Below are 13,024 nucleotides of genomic sequence, written 5' to 3' on the forward strand. Positions count from 1 at the left end.
AGAACTCTATACGTCTGTGTTGATGGCCAGCACAGTAGCTTTGGTAATGTTGCTTCAGGTGTTCCTGAAGTTAGTTGGCAAGGTCTGGAGAACAAACTATTTGCAAATATTGATGATGCTACTCTTCTGGCAGTTGTTTCTTCTCCGTGCCTTAAATTCCGGAATCCTTGAATAGAGATCTGGCACGTATTCAAGAGTGGAAGCTTAACCCTTCTAAAACTCGAAGTTTAATAGTTAGCCTATCCAGAACACTTTTCCCATTGCATCCTGATTAACATTTAAATTGTACGGTTTTAAATGTCAGTGATTCTCATGAGATTTTAGGTGTAACTTTTGATAAGAAATGGGCGTAATATGGCTTCCTCTGTTTCTCAAAATGTTGGTATCTTGCAAAAATGTGTTTGAATGTTTCGGGATGAAGCTATTATATTCTTGTTTTAACTATTTTTTTCTTCTTTGTTTGGAGTCCTGGTTTCCGGTGTGGTCTTCCGGTGCTGACTCTTATCTCAAACTCTTGGATAGAGTTATTTAATCAGACACTTTTATTTTGCCAGCTCTCAATGTAAAGTGAGTTCATTATGTGGTTTGCATAAAATGTACTACAGCGACCAGCATCTGCTGCTTTCTTCTTTACCTGACCTAGCTGTTTTTGCTCTCAACAACAGGCAGGCTGTTGCCACAAACGGTACATAGTTTCCCAGTATCAGATTTAATACTACTCAGTTTGCTAGAAGCTTTATCTTGGACACAACTGAAATGTGGAACAGTTTGCTTAGTGCAGTTGTGGAATCTTCTGATCTCCAACTGTTTAAGCAAGGAAAACATTCATTCTTGATTTCTCCTGATGTCCCCTGAATTCAGGTGTTTCGTGTTTATTTTGTATTCCCTCATATTTATCTATTACCATTTACTATAACTTGCCTCTATCTGTAGGCTGATATCTCTTTGGAGCCACCTTGGGTTTATAGCCTTCTGGCTTTATCCATAAAGGTTTTCAGCCGAAGAAAGAAAGAAAGAAAGAACGCTAGTTGATCCTCGAGTCAGCAATTTCACAATATAACTGTGGGTTTAAAAAGCGTAACATGAGCAATAGAAACGCAATAGAAACGTGAATGTGGAAGCCACAGCCTATCAAGGCACTCTATAAAGCAATGTCTGTAGGCCTATAGACCAAACTCAGACCCAAGGCCTTGTAAGAGTTGAAGTGTCTGTGTTATATATCAGTACTGAGTGATATACTGGTAACGTACCTCGAGAGGATTCTCCAGTAATGAAAAATAATACACCATACAAGAAAAAATGAATCCCACTTTTTGAAGAATTTGTTCACAGAGAAAGTCCTCGGATATCATGCACCTGAAAAGCATACCCAGTTTCACAAGAAAAAAAACTTAGCCACGTTGTGATCCTTCCAAAACATCTTTTATTTACTTGTATATTCACCATACTGGTAGAGCAATAGGGTTCAGTTTCCGAAATTTGAAAGCCAATTCCAAAGGTAGAAAGAGTCCTGGAAAACTATTGGAAGGATATTGATATGAAATTTTGAAACAAACAAATCATTAAATTACGAGTTCTCGTTCAAAGTGTCAAAAAGGATTAAGGAAACTGTGAACTTGGTTCTGAAGAGCGAGGAGAAGGTCAAAACAACCAGCATTGATTGGTTGACTGATTGCTTTTTATCGACCTAATGTCACAACAACAAAGGTCATCAACACCGAACTGACTTATGCACGGGTAGTGCAAACGGGGACTGAGAACAGACATTTTTTATACACCAGCAGTAACAGGAAGAGGGCAAGGTATGATACTGCCTACTACTCTAGAGGTAGACCAGTATGATAGGACACAGGAAGCGAGTCTACAATATAAAGTGAAGCCAAACCAGAAAGACGTCCCCACTGGGTACCATAGATAACCAGATGTGCTTAAGTTTAAACGAGATTGCCAGTTGAGCTGTCCATACTAATTATCAAAGGAAAGGCTCACATTGCAAATAGGTACTTCAAAAAGGATAACGTTTAAAGGATGTAAAGTAAACTATCTCTAAATTATTATTGTAAATTATTATTAAAAATATTTGATAAATCAAGGCAAATGCAATCAGGCTTATAGATTTTTTTTTTTTTGCCCAATGAAATTCAACAAACTGATATGGTTTGCAAATTGAAATATTAGGAAAGGAGTTTGTGATGGATTGAATGGCAGGATCAAAAGTGGAATGGTCATCTACAAATAAGTAAAAGAAACAAAGGTCGCACCAGAACGAATTTTCGTGTAGGACTTGTATGTTTCATCTTTAGTCTGAGTAACCAGAGATCAATCGACCAGTCTTAGTCACACTAGTGATCTGGTGAAGAGAGAGCTTTAACTGTAGAATGTACATAAAAGTGCAACCAACAAGCTAGTGAAATAGGCTGTGACAAAACCTAGATCTCTTCAGATATTCCGGAGTCTGGGAATAACACAAATTTGCTTTCATATCTGGGTATAAATGGAACGCTTATAGATTAAATTTTCATAATCATTGTCAACGAAAGTTCAGAGTGGAACTCACTCTGAGCTTAGCACAGAAAATAAAGAAGGGAATAAGCAGGAGGTTTAAAGATATGAAAAGAGAGTATAGACAATTTTAGCATATTATTAGAAAGAAGAAAAAGTTCAAAGTATTCCTCTACCAAAACAGAAAAGTACTTTAGATCTTCCGGGTCCATATTGAAATCAAGTTGATCTTTTCTTGGACTGTAAGTCACCCACTCCAAGAACAAATAATTTAAATCAATGAATATTTTTTTTTTTAGCTATTTTGTGGATAGGCAGGGAGACAAAGCAAAAAATGAACAAACATTAAAACATCTGTCCCACTTGTGTGAGAATTTATGACAGAACGGTTAGACTTACAGTTTGAGCAAATGTCTAAATTTCCTAAAGGATGGAACATGTAAAATAAATCTGTAGTCTGCTTTCAGAACCGGAATTATCTAACAAAAAATGAGCAAATTCGAACATTCTCTTCCAGTCTAGAAAAGACACCAAAGTAAGAGTTTTCACTCGCTACAATGAAGAAGGAATCGGGAGAGTAGCCAGTAGAGATAATGAATAAGACAATGGAGACAAAAAGCCACAGCTACCAAGGGCCTTATTGTAAAGAAGATAGATGGATTTGAATTATATCTGTATAAACATGTTGGTAACTGTCAGAAAACACAGACACACACAGACACACACACGCACACACACACACACACACACACACACATATATATATATATATATGTGTGTGTGTATATGTATGTATGTATACATATGTATGTGTATTTGTTTGTGTTTATGCACGCTTGCGGTCGCTCGCGCGCACGTGTGAACTCCCGCTCTGTGACATGTGATACTTTGAACTATTCCTGGAGTGATTTCCCTTTCTACGTCGTCATGGCTAACGAGTTAGACCAACGCCCAGTTTTTACCTTTTTCTCCCCAGCGCCAGCCAGCACTTTGCCGACGTACCCTGATGCGGAAAGCGGTCCCCCTTACATAATGGCCGTCAGTGGATACTGACCTGCCAAGGAGGCTCTGTTTGGCAGACGCGGCCAGGAGACCCAGACAAGTTCGCCTTGCGGCAAGTGTTTCCTAGCAATGCTTCTGATGAATTGCCCGTGGAATTTCAGAGAGTTTCCGCCTTATCCTTACACATACGGGCGCTGTTTTGTTTTGTTGGTACTGTCAATAGGAGAAAAAGACTATTAATGATTTTTTTTTTCTGTCAGTTATCTACACAGTTTTACACTTAAACTAGTTCCACAACGTGAAAATGTGTATGTAACAGACAGAAAATAAAAATGCAAATGCTATTAATTCGTCTTTTTCTCTAATTACCAAATGGGACGTGATTGTTTGTCAGTTTCTATCGTCATTGCTAATATGGGCTGTCTTTTGTTTGGTTCTACTTTTCCATTCTACACATACGTTTAATATTCCATGTTTTCGTTTGTAACGAATCTCTCTCTCTCTCTCTCTCTCTCTCTCTCTCTCTCTCTCTCTCTCTCTCTCTGTGTGTGCGTGTGTGTGTGTGTGTGTGTAATCTTTACATGCATGCTTCCAATTGCCAACTCACTTTTTTCGTCAAATCGACTGTTCATGATAAGAAAGTTAGTTTTTGCACTCCAGACACCACCCCCACTGCCCCCACCCTTTTTTTTTATTTAGCTTCGTTGTACGCTGTGTGCTACAAACAAATCAAATATCAAAAACAAACTAATACGACTTCCTCCTTAAAAGTTTTATTGCATAATTTGTTTACTTAAATCACGTTTGGATATTCCCCATCTGACAGCCTCAGCAGAACAATTGTCTTTTAAAAGAATCTTGCAAAAGTTGAAACTATGTAAGTAGAAATTTCCACCGATTCTACTTTCATCAGTTCATTGTTCTATTAAGCCAAAGGTGAAAGGCCACGGTTCGAACTGGTTTCCTTTTATAAACTTGTCATTGCCTATCAAGAAAATGAGAGGCTCTGCCGTCGTTCGACTAACCCGTGTCAGCTATGTATATTTTTCTTTTCATAAGACAGCATCGTCGAATGTAGGGAAGCCATTTTTATTTTCACTTTAAAAAAATGCTATTTTTTGAGCTACGATTGTACAAAACTATTTTATTTTGAAAGAGAGAGAGAGAGAGAGAGAGAGAGAGAGAGAGAGAGAGAGAGAGAGAAGCAGTATTCTCCAAAATATAAGAGAAGCTCAGTTGGTTTATGGAAACATTTTTTTCATTCAGCTACCAGTAAGATTTGTTTTCAAATTTGAAGCATTCATTGATATGTACGAGAAGTTTATTTTTCTCATGTGTATCATATTATCTTTTATCTGTGACGAATGTATGGAAAACCCTTTTTTTTTTATTATTATTTAATGAAGTGCTTTTTCCTTAGACGTTAATGAATGCGCGAAAACATTGCATAGTTTCTGCAAGGTTTAAAGGGATACCTTCCTTAAACTTGGATGAATTTATAAAACACACGATAATCAAATATCTTTTTCGACGTCCTTCAAAAAAAGGTTGCCCTCCAAGTCCCTTTTAGGGCATCTAAATTATACCTTGCTTTTTTTTTCTTTTCTTTCCGGTGAGTGCGCGTGGACCTAAATTTTCTTGTCGTGATAGTGCAAAACTAACACTGAGGGATCTGGTATCATAAAAGACATTAAAATAAAAAGTCTGAAGGTTCTTTGCTATAAACGAGAAGTTGAAAGGATTGTTGAGAATGAGTAGATCTTAAAAGGAAAGAAAGAAGCTATAGAGACTCGGGATTTATTGATCCACTGTATTAGTCCTTCTTGTTTTATCCAGTAACACAAGTCTAGAGGCTCTTTGCTATGAGCGAGATTCTGACAGCATTTTTGAGGATATGCATACATTAATGGAAAAGACAAAAAGCTCTAGAAACTCGAGATTTATTAATCTACTTGTATACAATATACCATAGTGTAGGCTAAGCTAATTCTTGTTTGTTATTCAATTTCTCTTTGTATCGAATTATCATAAGTCACTTTGTATGAACCTCCAGAATTAGCTGATATTAATAATTACTATACCGTGAATGTAAAGAGTATATTTTATAGTGTAGGCTACGCTACCATATATGTTAGACTTTGTCTTGTTTTATCCATATGGTTCTTCTGACAAGTTTAAATAGCGTGTGCACGGTCAGTTTTAAGAACTTGATCTTTGATGAAATATTATGAAATCAGTGGCTTACGTCATTTCCCTGCCGTCTAGTTTTTTCTCTTTTTTTTACATATTTCTCTTATATAAGACTTTCGTTACCTGAGATATCTCTTGCACTCACAGCCGTAACAGCACCAAGGGCGCGTCCACACTCCGGTACAGTAAAATACGTCATAAATACAAGTCAGTAACATATCGCAAACCCATCACAGACATGTTGCATATAAGGGAACGACCTATTTGTAATCCTTACTAGTGCTTCATGCAAATACCCAGCACAGATGAAAGGTTCGTTCTCCACTTATGGTCGTTGACTTGTTATCAACCGGTTTATGACATGTATGGGATGAGGTGCCAACGTGTGTTTATGACGTTTTACTGTAGAGTTGCTGCACCCTGAGCGATAATTTGCTTTTAACGGTAAAAATGATTAACATTTTTAATTTCTGTATCTTTTCAAGATTAGCTGGAATATTGGGAATGCATATACTGAGGTCAAGAAAAGGGCAAACCACCATTATCCAGCTCGAAAACCCTAAGAAAAGTAAAAGAAAAAAATAGAAATGAAAAACCGTCTTTAAAGATAATTTTTGGTTTACCTTGGAAAAACATTTCGATACCAGATATTTCAAAACGAACTTCACATTTACATAAAAAAAGAGAGAAAAGTCATTCTGAAGATAAGATCTCCTTTCAGTAATTTTATGAAGTTAATCATTGCCCACACGGTCATCAGTAAAAGCGCAATCATATGTTAGCAAATAATCCAGTGAGTTTCACAAAAAGTAAATGTCATTCTAGAGAGTTCAATCTAAAAAGAACAAAAAATGTGACTTCCCTTGAAATGTTGTCAAAATCCAAAACCCCGTCATAACAAGCTGATTTCGTGTCTGGGATGAAATATACCTCTTTTCTGGGAAATACCGTAGCCAGAGACATTTCATACTTCGGCAAATTACATGATATATCAAAGATCGAACATATACGATCGCCTATTACGTGTGAATGAAGGTGTTCGCATGTGCATGTGTGCGCATGTCAAACGTAATAGTGAGACAGGAGTCTCAAAAAAAAAAATTACTACTGCGTAGTACCTATTCCATAATCATTCTAGCCCCACACAAAGAAGCATCAAGTCAAGAAAGCCCTCTTTAGTTCTGTCTAACTTATCCTATTTATCGGTTATCAACTTTCAGCAACACGTTTGGTAACTGGGACATGAACTTCCAAAAAGCTGCGTCATCCACTTACAAAACTGGACTACTTTTTTTTTTTTTTTGAGCATTTGGCCGATAACTTGAGAAGGATGCTGGATTTTGGAGAGCCTACTTGACATTATAATAAGGCCACAAATGTCATGAATTCACAGATGCTAAAGGTGGGATATAGCTGAAAGGTGAAGCCCTTCCTCTTGGTATTTCTGTAGGGGATCAAAAATCGGTGTGATATGAGTGAAATCATGAAATTATAATATTTTTGTTCTCTGATGAAAGTAGGCAAAAAAAATCTACTTCATTCTAAAAATGAGTGAGAATTAGCGAATGTATATGTCTTCAAAATCATTAAACTCTCTCTCTCTCTCTCTCTCTCTCTCTCTCTCTCTCTCTCTCTCTCTCTCTCTCATAAACTGGAAATTCACTCATAAGTGAACACTTACTTCCTTTTTCAATTTTTTTTATGCTCACTTATATTGAAAAATTAAGGATATCTTCCTGATAGTCACAAAATTTATTTATCCTTTACATCCACACAGGTCTTTTCTAGAATATTAAAACGACGCACATACCACGAAGGCAACGTAAAAGAATCAGTATTTTTTAAGACGTTCAACAACAGTGATGTCATTTGTATCTTTTCCTTTATTGTCTGAAGGACACAGACTGTTCTTCTAGATTTTTTTTCTTCTTCCCAATATATTTATAAATTACTGAAATACATTTACATCTTTTCGTCCTTTTGCGAGTTAGTTCACATTTCATTTATAAAAGTACCTGAGCTATTCAGGGATGGTACCATAACATCTTATTCGTCGGATTCAGAATGAAAGAATGGCAAGACCCTTTGATCCTGGCTAATCTATGCATAGTCTCCTTAATGCTGAGATGAAAAGCGAATAACCGGTTTCTTAGATGCTGCTCGATGAATTACGGAGTCTGATTAAGTTGGCTCGACACAAGGAAGTAATAATCTTACTGTTATTAAGTCTTGTGTAAGAGCCACCTTCCTTCGTCTCAGTCGTCTTTGATGCTAGTCTGTGAATCAGATTTTACCTAGCTAATATTTTAGATTGTACTGTTGATGTACCGGTATTATTCTTAGGAAGTAAATTATTTTATGCAAAGTAACTAAAACAGAATGACTGTAAACTTGGATATCTTCAAAAGCTGAAATGATGGTTTACTTAAATTTAGTTTTGTTAATCCATCAGTTATAATCTTCCATACTTTTCTCCAGCCACCTAAGCTTACTAGATATTTATTTGATGCAGTTGCTACTAATTTAAAAATTTCCATTAACTTCTGTACATTCAGATAATTACAGAAGAGTATATTCATTCCATTAACGCAGAATTTTGTGATATTTTACATAGTTTCACTTACCAGTGTTGATTACTCTAACCTTTTAAACCCCGTAGGGGGTGGGGGTTAGTGCCATCAGTGCACTTCATGCGGTGTACTGTAGGCATTACTTAAGGTTTTTTGCAGCGTGCCCTCGGCTCCTAGATGCAATCCTTTCGTTACTTTTACTGTACCTCCTTTTATATTCTCTCTTCCATCTTACTTTCCACCCTCTCCTAACAATTGATTCATAGTGCAACTGCGAGGTTGTTCTCCTGTTACACCTTTCAAACCTTTTACTGTCAATTTCCGTTTCAGCACTGAATGACCTCATAGGTCCCAGTGCTTGGCCTTTGGCCTCAGTTCTATATTCAATTCAATTCAATTCAATTCAGTTCTAACCTTTTAAGGCTTAATAAGAAAACTTTTTCATGACAGGCAAGAAATGTTTAAGGTTATATTTTGGGTGTTATAGTACAAAGTTAAGAAACAAACACTTAAACAAAATTTCGAACTTTGCAAAAGTTGAATGTAAAAGTAATAGTCAAAAACTAGTTTATTAACATCAGTGCAAAGGTGAAGAATTCCGTTGTGTGCCAGTTGAAGATTACATCGAATGTAAAAGACAAAGAAGGTTGTTAATTTATAACAGACAAAATTCAGATTCTGATTAAAAAAAAAAAATCCAATTAGTCCCTTATTAGATGTAGAAAGAGGAAAATGCAAGTCAGGTTGGCCAGATCGGAAGTCTTAGGAAAGAGCAGTACACTCTTAAGTTTCCGATACACTGATAAATATATCATGATGCTTTTCCAAAAAAGGGATAAGTCATCAGATCACTATAGGAAGAGAGTTCAATGTAAGCCCAAGAACCATAGAAAAATGAGAGAGAGAGAGAGAGAGAGAGAGAGAGAGAGAGAGAGAGAGAGAGAGAGAGAGATTAATAATTTATTAAGAAGTGTAGAGGGAGCTACATACATATATACAAAGAGTGCCCAATATTATGATGCATTTTATTTCCATTATCAATTAAAATAAGAATAATATTTAAGAAGTCACTTAGTCTTTATAAATAAACAAATCTGTATCAATACATTTGTTGTCATATTATTTAAATTTATTTGCTTATAACCACCTATCAATAGATAAAATCTAATAGGCACGTTAATCAAATTGTTTGCATACAACCACCAATCAATAGATAAGAAGAGGTGATATGTGTATAGCCATGATAAAATAAATAAACAGGGGATATTGCAATGACTGAATATGTCTTTATCAATGTCTGTACGAATTAAATATACAGCGTTGTAAAGTAACTTTTCATGTGAGGGACTTTGAAGGTATTACGCCTTTTGGTCTTTACATTCTTCTACACAAGGTGTCATTAGTCTTTAACCCTGTCAAGCAGATATAAAAATGTGATAAACAGCTGGCAGCCATTTCTTAACTAATTGAAGATGTGACAACAGCGATGCTGAAAGGGAGAGTTTTGGTTACTGAAAGTCTCTGAGAAAAATGATTATGATATTGTGAGACCCCCTTACGAACTTGTTTCTTTTGAAATCTTGTAAGTGTATCAAAAGGAGTGTCATAACGGCGTTACGAAAAACTCGTTTCGCGCAGAATGTAGAAAACCTGATTACCTGCTCCAGTGGGTCATTAACTGGAGCAAAATAATGGATTTATTTCAGGGACAAAGAAAATAATCGCCCGCTTCCAAGTGTCGAAGGGTTGTGCCTATAGTTTCATCCCTGTGAATTCACAGTTATTAAAGATAAGCATTTGTTCCATGATTTTCATTTATGCTGCTTCTTTTGAGAGATTATACGATCAGAAATAAGGCAATTTGTTATCACTTACTCCCGATGAACAGTGACAGAGCTCAAGGAGGAGAAGTTTGAAACAATATAGCGAAGTTGGAAATGAATTTGGAAAATGTTTCCGAGTCAGTTGCGATAAAGTTGTTGCTAAAAAGGATTGCAAAATGTACATTGAGAAATAACTACCGACATGCTTTTAAAACAATAACTAATAGAAGAAAAGCAACTAGTATTTCCATTGACTGAAATTCAGAAGCTGAAATGAAGAATGCGAAACAAAGAACAAAGCCATTTAGTAGGTGACTGTAATGCCTCGCCAGAAGGGAGCGGCTGAGATCACCCTGAATGAAATCAGTCTTGCAAGTAATTAAATTTCCTTCTTAGCACGACGCGCTTCATTGAGGCTAAGGTGTCAAAACAACACCAACAGAGAGAGAGAGAGAGAGAGAGAGAGAGAGAGAGAGAGAGAGACTTGTTAATTAAAATAACAAGGAAATGCCAAATGCTCACATATATACAGTTATACATTATCTATATATCTATCTGTTTATCTGTTTATATATATATATATATATATATATATATATATATATATATATATATATATATGTGTGTGTGTGTGTGTGTATATGTACATATATATATATACATGCATAATCATTAAGCTATTTCCCCTTAACAATGGCTGGCTCTCGAGGAAAAGAAAGAAAGATAATGATCACTTGTATATAAACGCTTAAAACGCTGAGCCGTTGATTACCCTCAAGCAGAAAACTCCCACAACACTGTTCGCTTCGTCCATTTATACAGGAGACTCCTCGGCAGTGTCGAACATCCCGGCCACCCTTCCCCCCACCCCCGCCCCCGAGAGACAAACTCTACGCCACTCATCTTTATCCTCATTTTCTTGCTTCCAGGATGTTTGACGCTCCACTTTTCCAATACATCAGTTGTACATCTTGGTCTACATCTCCTTCATCCTTCCAGTGCTTCTGAATTGTATACTTTTTTACACCAACATGTCATCCCTCGTTTCCTCTACATGGCCAAACCATCTTAAAATGTTCTGATCCATCCTTTCGCCTACGGGACCCGTTGCACCACTCCTGTTCTAGCTTCCATTTTCTTTAATCTACATTTAGCATCTGCACTTCACTTCTATAGAGGAGTGATGCTTCAGTAATCCCTATATATAGCCCATAGAAGCTCAAAGATACTCACAGTCTTTGAACACATCTGGCTACCTAGTGTGTGTATATATACATATATATGTGTACAGTATGTATATATATATATATATATATATATATATATATATATATATATATATATATATATATATATATATATATATACATATATAAGTATATACATATACAGCATATACTGTATATATATATATATATATATATATATATATATATATATATATATATATATATATATATATATATATATATATATATATATATATATATATATATATATATATATATATATATATCATGCACTTGGGAATTTCTGTACTTTTGTAATATAGTGATAAAGTCTGAGTATATGCATCGAAGAATTAGTGAAAAGTAGTGCTGAGAGAGAGAGAGAGAGAGAGAGAGAGAGAGAGAGAGAGAGAGAGAGAGAGAGAGAGATATTCAGGTTAGACGACGACGAATAAATTACCTTCTTTACTTAAGGCTAGGATGTAAAGTGCGTCAAGGTTTTTTCATCCATTTGGAATGTATTGATAACTTCATAAAGACTTGCAGATATGCTGACCATTGTAGGCGAGCTTCTGAAGGACTTCTTAGGAGTAGTAAAATGAGAAAATAAAAGCAACAAGGAAGCTATAAACAACGATGCCTCAAGGAGAGGCATGGAAAAAAAAATGGTGTTAGACGCAATTTCCAGCCTTGAGGAATGCCCAGTTAGGCATGAAATTTAAAAGTAGAACTTGTCCTTCACAACTAAGAAAGAATTTCAGCAACGGGATTATAAAAAAAAAATAAATATAGAATACGAAGGTTTTTTAATAATCTTGACAATAGTCTATTTCTGGCTACGAACAATCAGTTATTTAAATTATTATTATCTTTACCATTTTGTTGTTATCGTTACATCAGACGAACAGGTTTGGCTGAGTTACGCAAAAAGTTATTCCTTGATTTTTAAGAAATTTTTGCCAAAGGTGAACGTCGAGAGATAAATGAAACTGAATGAATGACCTTTTTGGTAAGAGTGGCCTGTTTTATTCATGATAGATGTTTGTGATCCTTGAGCGTCCTTCTTCTTCTTCTTCTTCTTCTTCTTCTTCTTCTTCTTCTTCTTCTTCTTCTGCTTATTATTATTATTATTATTATTATTATTATTATTATTATTATTATTATTATTATTATTATTATCGTAGCAGGATTATTATTATTATTATTATTATTATTATTATTATTATTATTATTATTATTATCGTAGCAGGAAGAAGCACATAAACACAAACCATTCCATAAAACTTTATTTAATTTTACGTTCCGCTACATTTACGTGTAGCATTTTTAAATTTATTCACGTATTTCCTTAATTGTAAATTTCTCAATTGTGACTTCTTTCTCCCTTTTTCTGTCTTGAAAATGCTAAAAGTAAAAGTAGCGTAACCTCAGAATAAATCAAAAGTTTTGGATATGGTATGTATTTAAGTCATTGCCATTATTTCAAGTGAATCATTTCATGCAGAATCGGTCAAAATTTCATTAATTTGCTAAGTTAGTTTCTGAATGATAAAATACCGATACATAAAATGTAGCAACGATCAATAAAAGAATTCAAGCATCGGGAAATATTTAAAACTATTAATTATAGTAACTCACGTAGGGAAAGCATTTACTGTTCCATTTTAAGCCTTTCTTGAGTCTACTGTGCACTTCATTTCGCTTTACT

This window comes from Macrobrachium rosenbergii, chromosome 59, assembly GCF_040412425.1.
Source record: "Macrobrachium rosenbergii isolate ZJJX-2024 chromosome 59, ASM4041242v1, whole genome shotgun sequence".
Classification (NCBI taxonomy): domain Eukaryota; kingdom Metazoa; phylum Arthropoda; class Malacostraca; order Decapoda; family Palaemonidae; genus Macrobrachium; species Macrobrachium rosenbergii.